Here is a 17115-nt window from a genome sequence, read left to right on the forward strand (position 1 = left end):
AGAACTTCTCTTCCTCTCCTAAGGCCTTTGGAAGAGAATATTCTCTTATCAAGAAAATGGTCTATCCTAGACATGGCCCTCTAAGTCATAGATTAGATGCTAGAGCCAAACCCCTTGATCATGTTCTTTTTGGATGCAAGTCTAAGGCGATGTTTGGCCTAGAATTTGAAAATCATAATAAGAACACTACTCTTATTCTTGAGAAGTCAGATAGTGACAATGAACTATAATATGTACCTAATTTGTAAAATCAAAAAGATAGGTGTGAAGATTGGGTTGCTTCCAGTATTCTCCTTTGGGAAAATTTAGATAGTGCAGTCACTCGTTAGATAGTTGTAATTGTGGAACAAAATTAATCAAGTTTAGATAGTTTAATGGAATGAGAAGGTGTTACCATTGATTATATTCAAGCTTCCACATGAAGGCATCCTGAGAATTCATAGTGTAAGCACCCTAGTAGAAGTTCATAAATGAGTTCGCTTGAGTATCAATGCGGTTCCTTTTCTAAGCCTTCCAAAATTGACATGGATGTTGATGTCATCCACTCTTATAATTCTCAACCCATTGTACTTGATGAGTCACATGTAGGATTAGAGGATTTGAACTCACATATGTCCATAGTGGATGATTCTTCACTTATTAAGATGAATCCTGATTTGGGTAATGTAGGAAGTTACTTTACATATTCTAACTTTTCAGTCACTAGAGATGAAACCATTCACATTCATTACCCTGAACCAATTATTGAATTACCCCTTTTTAATTTAAACCTTATTGATTGGTCCTAACACTATCAAGAACCTGATCTCTTAAATTTTCAAAATGACTATGAGATATCATGTTATTAGAATGCCAGTGAACCCATATTCTCTTCCACCAATGAACTGACTACGAACATGACAGAGCTAGACATCAAGTAGAATAAGAGTTTTGATGATGAAAACTATTGCATAGCAGTGTCAAAACCAAAAGAAAGTAAAAAGAAAGGACATATCGAAGTGAAAACCTCTATGAAGAGCCTAAGGATGAGGTACTTGATCATCTCCCTAGCCACTTTAAAGATAGATCTTCAACGCTTCCAAAAAAATCAATAGAATGAAGAATCATAGAGTTTCACATTAGTGATTCACAGCTGATAATCAACCAAGTCAATGATGAATATAAATAACAAAAAATGAGAAACTGGTACTTTACAAGCATATGGTTGATTCCTTGAGATGATACTTCACATTTTCCACATTTCAAAAAATCCCTCAAGTAGAAAACAAAATAGCTAATGCCATGGCTACACTTGCTTCACTTCTTCAGTTAGAGAAACATGAATCTAGATTTGAATTCTTGGTGGAAGAGCTACATCACCCTATCTATGATTCCAAAGAAAGTCATGTTATTTGTAGCCTTTTTTTTCGTAATTCATCCTATTATAGTGCCATTTAATCATACCTTTGTGATGGTATTACACATAAAACCTTTAACCAATCTAAATGAAACAACCTTATGTGAAACACTTCTTCCCATTCCCTTATCTTTGATTATTTGTATACAAGGGATCTAGATGGAATTCTTCTTAGATGCTTAGAAAATGAAGAATTTGATCAAGCCTTAGTTGACATCCATGAGGGCATCTGTGTGAGACATTCCAATGGTCTTTCTATGGCCTAAAGGTTTCTTAGGGCGGGATATTATTGTCCCATGATGTAGATTAATGCAATAGCTTTTACAAAGTAATGTGAAAAGTATCAAAAAGATGGAAACATGATACATGCTCCATGTAGGAAGCTCATTCCTTCTATCTATCATTGGTCATCATAGCGTTGGGCCATTGGTCTTGCTGGGTAGATTCATCACAACTCATCAGATGGACACGAGTGTATTATCTCTACTACTAATTTCTTTACTAAATTGGTAGAATTTCTCCCACTTTTTGTTGCCTTGGGCAAGATAGTCTCTCTATTGATTTTGAACCATATCATCCTTCAATATGGAGTGCCTTTTTAAATTATCACTAAGAATGAAGGCCAATTCAAAAATAAGGACCTTAAACAACTTTGTAAGAGATTCACGATTAAACAAAAGTGGTCCTCCATTTACTTTTTGCAAGGAAATGGTCAAGAAGAAGCATCAAATAAGGCCATTGTAAAAATCCTACATAGAATAGTTCATAATAGTGGTAAAGATTAGCATTTATAGATAAATCTAGCTTTGTGGACCTATAGAATGAGTGTTCATACTCCTACTAAGGTTGCTCCTTTTGCCCTTGCATATGGAACTAAATTACTATTACCTTTAGATGTTGAGATTCCTTCACCTAGAGTCTCTCTCAAAGGTTTAGCTATAGATGAAAACTACCATGCCATGAGACTTCAAGAGTTAGAACTTCTAGGTGAGAAATGTAAACCATCATTTGACCATATGAGGGTTTATCAAAAGCACATGTCCAGAGCATTCAAAAAAAAGGTTTGCCCTAGAGAATTCAAAGTGGGAGATCTTGTTCTACATGAAAATCCTAAGAATCAACTATAGAGAGAACAAAAGGGAAAATCTGTACCTAATTGTGTTGGATCTTACATCATTACAACAACTTTAAGGTCCAGTGTTTATTTACTATCTATAGAAGAGGGAGAGCAACTCGTTAATCCTACCAATGTCTTGCACCTAAAGAAGTTATATCCATAGTGCTCAAAAAATCCTTTGTATTTATTTATTGATCTTGAGGAAAAATGATCTATTTCAAACATCCATTAAAAATTTCTATATTTCAAAAAATCTAAAAAATGATGCATTGTCAAAATTCTAAAAATTAGAACATTTCCAAAAAAAATGATCATCTTAGTGAAAACCTAGCAATAGGTTCTTTTATGTATCTCCAAAAAAGTTTTATATTCCAAAAATATAAAAAATTGAAAAAAAAAAATTTGCACTAAAATCCAAGTAGTGAAAACCTAGAAACATGTGCTACTTGAGGCCTTTGCACCCCTATTTCTTAGCGCGTGTCCTAGACACTTAGCCTTTCTCCATCATGCCTTATCCTTGTTGCCTTTGTTTGGAATTGGTCTTTGTATTTTTCTAGGGGGCATAACTATGCTAGTTTTTGTCTCTTGGATGTTTTAGTCTTCAGGACACCTCACAAATGGTATTTTTCAACATCACCCTAGTTGTATTTTTCAATACAACCCTTGACATTGAGTTTTTTTCAACACTTATTAGTTTGGCCCTACCCAATTTTTTCATGTGATCTTACCTACTTGCAAGAATTTGATCCTAATAATCAGAACTCAATATTAGTTAACACACTTAAAGTTTTAAATACAAACGCTTAATGCTTGAGCTATGTCATGATCTTTTCTTTGTGTGCTAACTATTATTGATTTTTGTTGAGTGTTCTTGTATAATAAGTCTCCTTGATATGCATAGATAGAGGACTTGGGACTTGGGTCATGTTTTTTATTTTCTTTCTTCTTGTGGGTGTGGTCTTGAAACTCTAGAGTCTCTCTTATTGTCCCCTTGAAACACTTAGGAGATTTGAGGAATCATAATTGACTATTTTTGTGCAACCATTCTTATGGCCATCCTAACATCTATTCCTTGATTTGAGCATGGTTTTTCTACATTAAATTGGGTAAGCAAACATCAAAGTCATCTTGACCTTTATGTCTTTGATGCTTATGTTAGAATCTTTCCACATTCCAATATAATATAAATCATATTCATATCTTCAAAGTTGCACTTGTGACTAGTGATGATTGTGTAATTTTCTAATGTCCATTAAAAATTGACCAATGATGAAAATATGCTCCTTAACATTCTCTAATGAATGATGAATATAAAATCGTATGTTATAGTTTCTCTATTGCAAGTATACATTTGTATTTTCATGTAGTTTTCATTGTTAGACTTCATGTTAATTTGCATTTTTAGGTTGTATTATGAGTTTGAGAGGATTCTCCTTCATATTTCTTGTGGACTTTTAATCAACTTTGGCTATGTGTTGATCTACATTTCCTTATCTTCTTTCATTATCTCAATCTAAATTTTCCATAATAAACAGTTGATTGATTTTGAGGCATTTTCTTTTTTGAAGCAAATTATCTTTCTTATTTCCATTTCTTTCTACCTCTTCCAAAATTTTATCTTCCATTCACTTTAACCCAACTTCTTTTCTTCTAATTCAACTTTGGGGCATAATATTTCATGCTTGATGACCTACCTTGGTTTAGTGATCTTTATATCTTTCATTGCATCGAGAACCTTATTTTAAGTTCAATTTGATTAAATTTATCAATTTCTTTTTCTCCTCTATTTCATTTCTATTTTGATTATGAGCAAGCAATACCTATCAAAATTTAATCCTTGATTCATCTCTATCAATCTTTGTTCCACTTGGGATAGCCTTATCTTTGTCAAGAGAAAATTGTTGTGAAAATTTTTATTCTTTGTCCTATTGTGTTCCTAAGTTGACAACACATCTGTGTTGTTTTCTGATCCTAAATTGACCTCACACTTTTACTACATTCTTTGACTACCTGTATTCTTGAAATGATCATACATTACTCAAAGAGGGGAAAATGTGTGCACCTTAAAATTGTCACCTAGACTATGGGCAACATTCTTCAATTTATCAAATTCCTAGATCAATTTATCAATCTTCTAACTTAATGCATTTCAATATTTTATTAAATCAATTCAAGTCATTTTCCCTGATCAAATTGCAATTAGTTTAATTATTTCAATATTTCCTAAGGTTTGATCATCTTATTCTAAATATTATTTCATTAAAAGAAAACTTCTCTTTTAAATAAATAAAATAGCTCTTATTTAATTAAAAGAAAAATTTCTCTTTTAATTAAATAAAATAATCACCTTTTAAATAAAATAAAATCCCTATTTTAATTAAATAAATAAAATCCTCGCTTAAATATCTCTTTGTGATGAAAAAAATGGAAATAAATTAAATAAATAAAAATAAATAAATTATTTTTCTCTACATTTAAATGCACATTTTTCTATGTGGGATTCCTTAATTTCCTCTTTCCACTTTCTTGTCAAACATTCCTCTTTTCTCATGGGTGGAATTTTGTCTCACATGGATCAAGCCTTATTATTCCATATTGGTTGTGAGAAGCCTCTGACCTTGACAATTGACTATATAAGGAGTCCTCTCCTTCTCATTTCATAAGAAGAATAAATGTTGGTTTCTATAGAGGAAGATTTTATTATTATGCTATAGGTTTGGAGAGTGATTTTGGGGAAAGAGTTTGAGAATTAGGGTTTGAGCCTTAGGGTTTGGACATTGGAGCTTCATTTCAATTTCTCTCTTCTTCTTTTCTTCTCTCATGCATCCATGGCTTCTATCATTATGCTTGATCCTTTCATTTTCATATTAGATTAGAGTCATATTTTCTTCATAGATTAATATTGCATTATTATTTCCTTTCATAGATTGTTTTTTCTTGGATTATTATCATTTAGATTATCATACATCTTCATTTGTATGCATATTTGATGATCATATAGACTAGCACTCTTACTTTTTCTCTTTGAATCTCTCATTTTATGGTGTACATGCATGGGCACAAACTAGGTCAAACTGAGGGCCTCCATTACAAACCCTTGCACTCCATAAATAAAGATCTATGAGTTGCTATTTGAGATCTTATTCTTGATCAATCATGGATATAATGATTCATAGAAGCATGTCAATATTTTAGCACATAGTCTACAGTCAGAGGTTGACCTAAGATAATAAAGCCTACTAGTGTGGTTTGAAAAGAATGTTTGGCTAAGCAGAAGTAGGTATCTTTTCCTAGAAAGAAGTTCACAACCACAAAGAAGCTAGAAATTGTTCACACATATTTGAGTAGTCCCTCTAGAACAAGATGATTCTATGGTGAAAGGTATTTCATGATTTTTGTTAATGATTTCACTAGAATAATGTGGGTAGAATTTCTTAAAGTGAAGTCTAAAGCTTTTAAGAGGTTTAAGATATTTAAGAATAGAGCTGAGAATGAACCTAGTGTTAATATAAAATATTTGACGTAGATATAGGAGGAGAATTCAACTCTAGAGAGTTTAATATGTTTTATGAAGAGAATGGAATCAAAAGACATTTATCTTCACCTAGGATACTTGAATGGAATGGGATTGTAGAAAGAAGAAACATATCACTAGCAAAGGCAACAAGAGCAATGTTTTTTTAGAATAATGTATCCAAGACATTTTGGTGAGAAGCAATCAATACTGAAGTGTACACTATAAATAGAGTACAAATCATAAAAGGTATGAGCAAGGCACCTTATGAACTATGGTTTAGTCATTCACCATTAGTTAAGTATTTCAAAATATTTGGAATCAAATGTTATATTAAGAGAGATGATGATGTTGGTAAGTTTGATTCAAGAAGTGATGAAGGTCTGTTTCTTGTCTATTCATTAAAAAACAAGGCATACAGATGTTTCAGTCATGGAACTAAGAAAATAGTTGAGTATGCAAATATGAAGATTGATGAAAAGTTTAGAACTAGGGAAAATATTTTAGATTATCATTCAAATAAAGAAGAAGATAATTCTAGAATTGTTAGAAAAAATACTGAAGTTTTCTTTGAGATTGACAATGATATGAAAAATGATGTGTTAATTGTTGAGAGAAGAGGAGAAAAGAGGTTTGAACCTAGAGATGAGATAAGAGTTGAGATGTCAACTCCTACCCCTAATAGGAATGTAACAAAGAATCACCCTCTAGAGTGGATAATTGGAAGCAAAGAAAAAGTTGTGATGATAAGAAACAAAGTTAACAAGGAGATATGTTTGATTTCTCAAGTTGAACCTAGAAGTGCAGATGAATCATGTAAAGATGATCATTGGATTCAAGGAATGAAGGAAGAATTAGATTAGATTGTCAAGAATGAAACATGGGATTTAGTTCTTAGACCTAAAGACAAGAATATGATAGGAACCAAATGGGTATTCAGAAGCAAGATTAATGAGCAAGGTCAAGTTGTGAGAAAAATGGGAAAACTTGTATGCAAAGGTTAAGTACAACAGGAAGGCATAGATTATGAGGAGACATATGCCCCTATAGCTAGAATGGAAGTAGTAAGAATTTTCTTGGCTTATACAATGAATAAGAAGTACAAGATATATTAGATGGATGTTAAATTATCCTTCTTGAATGGAGGACTTGAAGATGAGGTATATATTGAGAACCCTAAAGGTTTTCCTCTGATAAAAGAAAAAGATATGGTATGCAGACTAAAGAAATCTCTATATGGTCTGAAGCAAGCACCTAGAACCTAGTATGCAAGGTTGGACACCTATTTAGCAAAACTTGGGTTTGCTACAAGTATGAAAGATAGTAACTTTTATTTGAAAGAAATGAAGAATAAGTCTGAAATGAGCATGATAGTGAAAATTAATTTTTTTCTAGGATTGTCAATTATGTAGAATAGTGATGGTATTTTCATTTCACAAGCTAAATACTTAAATGACTTGTTGAAGAGACTTAGATTGGAAATTTGTAAGCTTCTTGGTACACTGGTGACAATTGGTCACAAGTTCTCTAGAAAGGATGAGACACCTACAATTGAGCAGAAGAAGTACAAATCCATGATTGGATGTTTGCAGTATCTTACTAACACTAGACTAGATATAGAAAATACAATTGGGATTGTAGCTATATTTTAAGCTAATCCTAAGTAGTATCATTAGGTAGGAGTAAATAAGATATTTAGATATTTGAAAGGAGCATATAACAATGGAATTTTGTATGATAGATTGAGAAATTTCACTCTATGTGCATATATTGATGTGGATTGGGTAGGAAGTATAGATGATAGAAAGAGCACCAGTGGTGGATAATTTTTTCTTGGAGGAAGATTGGTTTTTTGGTTGAGAAAGAAAAAATACTATATTTCCCAGAGTATAGATGAGGTAGAGTATGTAGTAGTAGCAAATAATTGTAATCAAGTGATGTCAATGAAATAGATGTTTAAGGATATTAGAATTGAGTTTGTAGAACATGTTATCATATATTGTGATAACAAAAGTATTGTGAGTATGTCTAAGAATCATGTATTGCATTCTAAGACTAAGAATATATATATAGTAAGTAACACATCTTAAGAGAGAAGGCAATAGAAAAGGAGATTATATTAGAATATGTCAGTATTAAATATTAGATTGCAGATATCTTTATGAATCCCTTGCCTAAAGATAAATTTGAGTCCTTGAGAGGCATGCTTGAGGCTATGCCCCTACTTACTTCTGAGTAGATGATGTAGAGATTACATCAGTCCAGTGGTATACAATACTATTGTTAGACTACACTGAATTTTTATGCTTCCTATATAGGGAATTATCTTAAATGAGTTGAGTCATTAAGGACTCTTGATATTTTGTCTTAAATAGTGTCTTTGGAAAGTTGAGTGGGATGAAGACTTTGAGTGGTAAATTGACATAATGTTGCCTTTTTCATTGATGCCAATGGGGGAGAATATGCATGAGAAACATCTCCTAAGTATGTATGGGGAGAGTGCATGGAAATGTCTACTATATTAGGGAGATTTAGAAAGATTTATGTAAAGAAAAAGGAGGAATATCTCTATGGGGGAGATATGCAACACAAGGAATTTTGATGTATTGTGAGTTGTTTACTGTGAAAAAATCTTACCAATCCTAAAGGGGAAGAAGAAGAACAAAGCGGTGTTTTAGAAGATTTGAGAAGATGAGAAAAATAGAAGCAACAATAGATTACTATTTTGGTATTCATGGAACTTGGAAATTTTTTTATCTTTGTTGCCATCAATGCCAAAGGGGGATATTGTTAGCATGTATGCCAAAGATTACATTGGTGAAGTATCCTAAGCATTGGAGAGTGTTGTCATGTTGCATTAATGGTTGTGTTATTCATTAATGTCAACATAGTAATAAGTCTATGAAGGCGGGCATAGTAGTAGACAAAGATCTCAGTTGTACATACATGGTTTTGAGTGTCTAGTGATGCGTGTTCATGAACATGATCACTATAATTTCCTAATGATGAGGTTTAATGTGCATCACATAAGTAAAAAACATATAGAAGTTGTAGCTAATTTACATAGAATAGTACAGAGACAGAGTACCTGAGAAGCCATTTCTATGTTTGCATTATACCCTCTGATAGTGATATAATCTAGTGATGCATGGTCAACTAGTGACAAAGGATTGTTTGATGGTGATTTCAACAAGTGCATAGGTTGTGAAGTCACACATGTGAAGTTTTGTATATATTGTAAGCCGAGAGTACTATTATAATTGTAACTACTTAATAATATTATTTTAATTAATTTGGAAAGCCTCCAGACTCAATCAAGGAATTATTTTGAAGATAAGGTATAAAGGAAAGATGTTGTCCTTGTTTTTTATGTGTTGTGGTTAGTGTATGAAGTGCGAAGGGCAAAAGGGAGTAGAGTATTTATTGATTGTGAGTAAGTGATACAAGGAACTATTGGCTGTGAGTTTTTTTATTTATTTACAAGATCAAAAGGAGAAGAAGTCTAGTTGACAATATAGAGAAAATGGAAGTACAATTAATTACTATTATTCTGTAAGGAATAATACTGAGATCATTTTGACAATTGTTTCATTGATCATTGCTTTGAAGTTTTTTGGGCAGTGGGTCCATATGTCTTCCACAACTCCTAACAGAGTTGGCACAACTCTTAATAGGGTTTTAATCTCCTAGCATGGATTCAAAGTCTCCTAACAGCGACTAGTTAGTATGTACTTAATTTTTTTATAGACTCTTAATAGGGTCTATCCTGTAACAATGAATATTTATATTAGTACATCATCTTGCGGTTTCCATCCCCACTAGGGTTTTCCCTCTGATCAAAGGTTTCCGTAGTTAACATATCTAATGTTATTGTGAATGAGTATCTTGTTACGGTTTCTCATAACATTTCTCATATGGTTAAATTTTAATAAGGTAGATAATTGTGATAATATTTGTATAAGTGATTCACTACTCCATGCCACCCCTCCCCCCACCTCATTTATATTGGTGGACTATATGTTGTAATAGAATTTGTCTATGTTGTTATGAAAGATGATTATGATGAAGATGAGGCAAGTGCATTGATATCCTATGTACCCAAAGGCAAAAGATGGATCATTGACATTGGATGTTCACATCATATGACTAGAGACAAAAGTAAGCTCATTATTGTTGAGTATTACAATTGAAATAGTGTTAGATTTGGTAATGATGCACATTATTTGATAAAAGGAAAAGGATAAATCAGATTGACTAACAAGATCATGTATGAAAATTCTTACTATGTGGAAGGACTTAACTATAGTCTATTGAGTGTGTCACAATTGAATAGTTTAGGATGAAAAGTTGCATTTGATAACACGATGGATAAAATCTATGGCACTGATAAGAAACTAATTGGAAGTGGAGATCAAACTATAGGTAATCTATTCATTCTTGACTTAAATGATGCTACTTGTATCATTGTACAATTTTATGATGTGTGGCTATGACACAAAAGCTTATGTCATGTAATTTTTGACAATTTGATTAGTATTAGTAAGATGAAAAGAGTAAGAGGTTTTCCGAAATTGAAAAAACCTAATAATGTGATTTGCAAAAAATGTTAGTTAGGCAAGACGAAAAATTCTAGTTTTAAAAGTAAGACTCATAGTTCAAAAGAAATTTTGGAATTATTTAAGACTAATTTAATTGGACCAATTGATGTGCAAAGCTAGAAAGATGACAAGTACATTATCATATTTGTTGATGATTACTAAAGAATGATGACAATAATATTTTTAAAAGAAAATTCTAATAATTTTCAAATTTTTGAATGGTGTCTGGAAAGAGATGAAAAGGAATTTAGTAAAAGCTTGAAATTTCTAAAATTTGACATAGGTGGAGAGTTTGCATTAAATTCATTCTAAAACTTATACAATGACAAAGGAATCAAGAGACAAACTTCTCCACCTATGACACCTCCACAAAGTGGGATTGTTGAAAGGAGCAACATATATGTAATGGATTGTGCTAGAACATTGATGATGGAGAAAAATGTTTCTTTGAAGTGTTGGAGTTAGTATATATGTCCATACCTTGAACTGAGTACAAATCAAGAAAGGTACAAATTCCACACCTTTTCAATTATGATATGTATACTCACCTAATGTAAAATATTTTAACATATTTGGAAGCAAATGTTACATGCTTAAGGACAAAAGAAAAAGAAAAATTGATGGTAAAAGTGTAGAAGGTATATTTCTAGGATATTCCACAAGAAGTAAAGCATATAAGTCTTTAAATACCAACACTAAGAAAGTTGTGGAAAGTGAAAATGTAAATTTTGATGAATATATAGAAGTGTATGAAGATGAAGCAAAGAAGGAACCTAAAAATTATAGAACCTTTATGTGCTACTATGAAGACATGTGTGATAATGCTGATAATTTTTCAAACCAAGTTGTTAATCAACAAGAATCAATGATTGTTGAGTCACACACAATGGATGCTAAGTTGCATTCAAGAGATGATTTGCAATCAAAAGCCAAGGTAAATTCTAATACTTAGATTAGTTTACATGAAAGGGATTTCAAGTTACTTGATATAGAAGTTCATAGTGAATATGTAATTAAACTTCATGAAAGACCCATTGTTGAAAGGATAACTGAGCCAAGGTTGTCAAAGTATGTTAGAAGACACCACCTTGCTAAAAAAATTATTGAAGATAAAGAAGATAGACCAATGAAAAGGAATAGGTTGACAAATGAAACACATTTTTTAAGCATGCATGAGCCTAAATTAGTGAAGGATGCATTATAAAATAAATACTGGAATCAAGCCATGAAAGAGAAATTCATTACATTGAGAAAAGTAAAACCTAGACACTAGTACCTAGGCCTAGAAATAAGAATGTTATTGGAACCAAGTGGGTCTACAGAAAAAAATTGGATGCAAATGGTGAAGTTACAAGGAATAAGGAAAGATTAGTTTTCAAAGGATATGAGCAAGAAGAGGGAATTGACCATGGAGAAAAAATTGCCCCAGTTGCAAGATTGGAAGGAATAAGGAATCTACTTTCCTTATCTACTTACAAAGGATTTGAAGTTTATCAAATGGATGTTAAGTCAACATTTATACTTGGTATACTAGAAGAGGAGGTTTACATTGAACAACCTAAATTATTTGTTGATCCAAACAACAAGAACACAGTGTGTATATTACACAAAGATTTATATGGGTTAAAGCAAGCTCCTAGAGCATGGTATGAAAGAATGCACAACTATCTTATGAAGATTAGTTTTGAGAAGGCTGATGTCAACAATAATATGTACTTGAAGATAGAAGGAGGCAAGGGAATGTTTTTAGCTGAAATATTTTTTGATGATATTATATTTGGAGGTCAAAATTCATTGTGTAAGGCATTTCCAAATGAAGTGATGAAAGAGTTTGAGATGTTTATGTTTAGAGAAATAAAGTTCTTTATTAGATTGCAAGTATATGAGATGAAATATGGTATTTGCATCACTTAGTTCAATTATGTGAAGGAAATATTGAAACATTTTGGCATGGAAGATTCAAAACCAGTTAGTACTCCTATGGTAATAGGACATAATCTATCTAAAAATAATGATTCTACTAAAGTAAATCAAACATTGTATTGGTCTATGGTTGAAAAGTTACAATATGTAGTTCATCAAAGACCTGACATTGTACTAGCTATTGGAATTATTGCAAGGTTTTCATTAGATCCTAAGGAGAATTTCTTAATGGTTTTTAAAAGGATTATGAGATACTTGATAGGTACAAAAGACTATGGTCTATACTACAATAAAAATGATAAGTTTGAATTAAGAGCCTATATAGATGTTGGTTGGGATGAAACTATTGATAATAGGAAAAGTATAAGTGGAGGAGCATTTTTCTTAGGAAATAGATTAGTCTCTTGGACTAGCAAGAAATATTTAATTGTATTTCACAATCTAGTACTAAAGTTGAATACGTGATTATTGTAGTAAATTGTACAAATGTGGTATAGATTAATAAATTACTCAAAGGAATGAAGGAATAAATCACTGAATCTATTGTACTTTACTATGACAATGCAAATGTTATAAACATATATAAGAATCATGTGATGCACACAAAGATAAAGAACATTGCAATCAAGTATCATTACTTGAGAGAATTGATTCAAGACAAAGAAGTGAGAAACAAATATGTGAATACAAAAAAATAGATAGCTGATATATTCAAAAAATATTTACCTAAGGATGCACATGAATATATTAGAGGTAAACTAGGGTTATACTCCTATCCACAACTACTTATGAAGTAAGAATAGTGCCCTCCATCAACTAGGTTGAATGACATATTTTTCAACTTGATGTAGTGGATCTTACTTTAGGACTTGCCTAAATTAAAGAAGGAACTAAAAGTAAAAGATTTATAGTCACATCTAAGGTGACAAGGGGAGAACCTAAATTGATTATATCTTCATGTATACATGACAAGTCTTTGGCATTTATGTGAAAGAGGGAGAGTTTGCTAAGAATGTATTGAGGGAGATATCAAAGAGATTGGAGAAGGAAGAATAAATATTATCAAAGAGGGTCATGATGAAGGTAGGAACACATATTAATAGTGGGAGAGATTTCAATAAAAGCTATTAAGTTTATTTTTGGTATTTTTGTTGGTATTGGTTTTCCATCAATGTGAAAAAGGGAGATTGTTGAAATGAAGAAGATTGATGAAACCTTTCATGGAAAAGTTATTATTTTATTATTGATGTCAAGCCTACTATTTATTGGTGAGACAATTTCTTAAATAGGTCTAAATGCTATCATTTAATGATTGATGAAGAGGATTTGAAAAGAAGAGATAACAAGAGAACCTAGAGAAAGTTTGAGGTACTTTTTGTATAAGAGGAGCACTAAGACCAAGAAAGACTTTGATGATAGAGTTTAATTTTTATCTACTTAAAGATAAAATGATAAGATACTTGAGCAAGGACTACAAGAAGGCTAAGTAAAGAAATATGTCTACAAAGCTTGACTGAGCAAATAGTGGAAGCTAAGCAAGTTAATGTAGGTTGAGCATAAAAATTGTTTAACCCGAGCATAGCAAGTTTAGTATGTGTCTAGCAAAGAGAAATCTTAGTATTTTCCAAGTGTCAAAAGATGGAAATAGTGACCAAACAGAACTTAGTGTACACCAAGAAACCCAATGTTAACCAAGCATTAGAAGATAGTGTTTGTCTAGAAAATAGATTTTTATTTTTGAGTGACATTTAAATGAGTTTGATCAAAGATTTGACAAATCTAAGCTAACAAAGTTGATTTCTTGAATTATGTGAAGCATGTGGAAGATAACTATGATGAGCTAGTGGAACAGAATTCAAGAGAAGCTATTTTGTGATTTATTCAAAGAGGACGACAAGTGAAGTTTGTAGAGGGAATGAAATGGAAAGATGAGAATATACAATGAATATGACCTAACCCTAAAATAGATGATTATGGTTAAGCAAAAAAAGACCTAAATTCTCTATATAAAGAGGTAACAAGGCTAGAAGAAATTAAGTCAAGAGTGTGAACCTGAGAAAGACAAGAAGTCTAGGGTTTTGCTTGATATGGTGGTCAAATGAGATAGTTTACATTTGGCATACTAAGAAAGTAGGCTTGAAGGGTGAACGCACTATTAGAGATGAAGAGGATGAATGCCAAGAAAAGTGGATTACTAAATGTGATATATTTAATCTTCAAGTGAGTTGTTTTATTATGACATCAAGTCATGTTATTACTTTCTAATGATTGTATTAGTCTAGATAAATCATTTGGACTAAGGTTGAGTTAATAGTAATAAGTAAAACTTTTAACATGGTGACATTCTAATGGAATGTTCAAAAGTTCTCTAAAAAGGCTCACTCATAACAAGGTGATTGGAATCCTTTAATAAAGATCACATGTAATAGTGTGCATTATAACCTTTAATAGTGTTGGCTCCTCACAAGACTCACTTCAGAAGAGTGAAAATTTGTAGGATGTTACTAGTGATTTTTCCCCAATTGGGTTTGCACGTAAAATCCTAGTGTCAAAATCTGTGATTGATTTTGTAGTAATTTATGTTTACAATTATGCAAAGTTATTTTAACCTAGGACAACAATATGAAAAATTTTAAAATATTGAATGATCAATTCATGATTAAGTATTAGTTGAAGTACTAAAAAAATTTATTTTTACATTTGGACCTTGGATAACCGATTCACCACCCTCCCTTCTCCCCCTTCTCAATTTTTCTAAATATTCCAACACTAACCTTAGGTGCATGCTCAAGTATATAATTTTTCTTAGTATTCATAGGGATCAAATAAAAAATAAACATTTTATTTCTTGTGATGTGAATATCAAGATTTAATTGTGTGATTTTGAGTCAAACTCATTGACCCATGTTTCATGAGTAGTGATTCAACATGAATCCATCTCTCATGAGAATAAATGGAAGACTTAGCACTCATTGGATCTAGGTGATGCTCATAGGGGTGAAGCACTGGGACTTCCCAGGAGGTCACCCATCCCAGTACTACTCCAGCCTGAGCGCACTTAACTATAGAGTTTTCTCCATAGTTAAACCCAAAGCTTGCAAGCCCATTTGCAAAACCTTCACCAAGTGTTGTGTCTTATGAACCATTCATTAGAAAGCTCCTTAAGCTCATCAATTGATATGTAGGGGATAATTTCCACATCAAGTAAAATTGTGATGTGAATATCAGGATTTAACTATGTGATTTTGAGTCAAACTCATTTACCCATGTTTCATGAGTAGTGATTCAACATGAATCCATCTCTCATGAGAATAAATGGAACACTTAGCACTCATTGAATCTAGGTGATTCTCACAGGGGTGAAGCACTGGGACTTCCCAAGAGGTCACTCATCCGAGTACTACTCTAGCCTAAGCGTGCTTAACTATAGAGTTTCCTCCATAGTTAAACCCAAAGCTTGCAACCCCATTTGTAAAACCTTCACCAAGTGTTGTGACTTATGAGAAATTTGACTTGCTGTGGAAATTATCTCCTATTTATCAATTTTTTTTCTTCATATCCTTAACAATCTAATTTCCTTAAACCAAATAGACCCTAACAATGATATAGTGATCTTCCTCAAGTTTCTCTATCAAAGGTAAAAAATCCTTCTTCTTTTCATTAGCCCAAATAGTATGTTGATTCAATCTACCATCATGCAAATATTTCCTATCATACCTGCAATACCATTCTAAAAGAATATGACAACAATCCATAGGCATAATATCATAGAGGACCTCATCAATGTGATTCCAAATTTTGAATTTTATAAGGCATTGTTCACTTACCAACAACTTGTTCTCATCCTTTATCCAGGTAATGTGATAAGGATTAGGATGTTTTATCCTCTACAACTGTAACTTAGAAACTAACTCTTCTAACACCAGATTATCTGAACTCCCACTCCTAATTATGACTTTGCAATATTATCCTTCAATTTTACTAGTGGTCTTGAACATATTTTTCCTTAAAATACATTCTTCCCTCAAATATTGTTCATTCCACAAAGTTTTTCTAATCATTAGGTTATGTCCACTTTTTAGGTTTATTAGGTGGATTGATAGATTCTTCTTGAATCAAATTATTTATATTGCTACTTCCTATTTCCTTACAAGAAAATGTACAATCAAAAGTGACAAGTCCTTCATATTTCAAACAATTTCCCTTAAACCAAGATCTGTCTTCCCTTTTATAAATACTATAATTCCTAGGATAAGAGAAATAATCCACTCTAGTAAAATTATCTATTCATCTACCAATGTTATCTTCTTTCTAGTCTACTTTTTTTTTTATAGAAGAAATACTATCAGATCCATAAGATCTATCTTTACTTTGTTGAGATCTTCCACCTCTTGTCCTTTATCTATGTTCTTTTCTCTTTGCCAGTAGTTCTTCATCTCTGAAGTTATACAAATATATTTCATCCTTACTCTCCATCTTTACAAAACTGATTTTATCTTGAATTGAATTTCTTAACCCATTCAGATACCTAGCAACATTTACATCCTCATCATTAACATGTCTAGAG

The sequence above is a fragment of the Cupressus sempervirens genome, chromosome 4 (genome assembly GCF_028749045.1).
Source record: "Cupressus sempervirens isolate cs-2001-9-10 chromosome 4, ASM2874904v1, whole genome shotgun sequence".
NCBI classification, from domain to species: domain Eukaryota; kingdom Viridiplantae; phylum Streptophyta; class Pinopsida; order Cupressales; family Cupressaceae; genus Cupressus; species Cupressus sempervirens.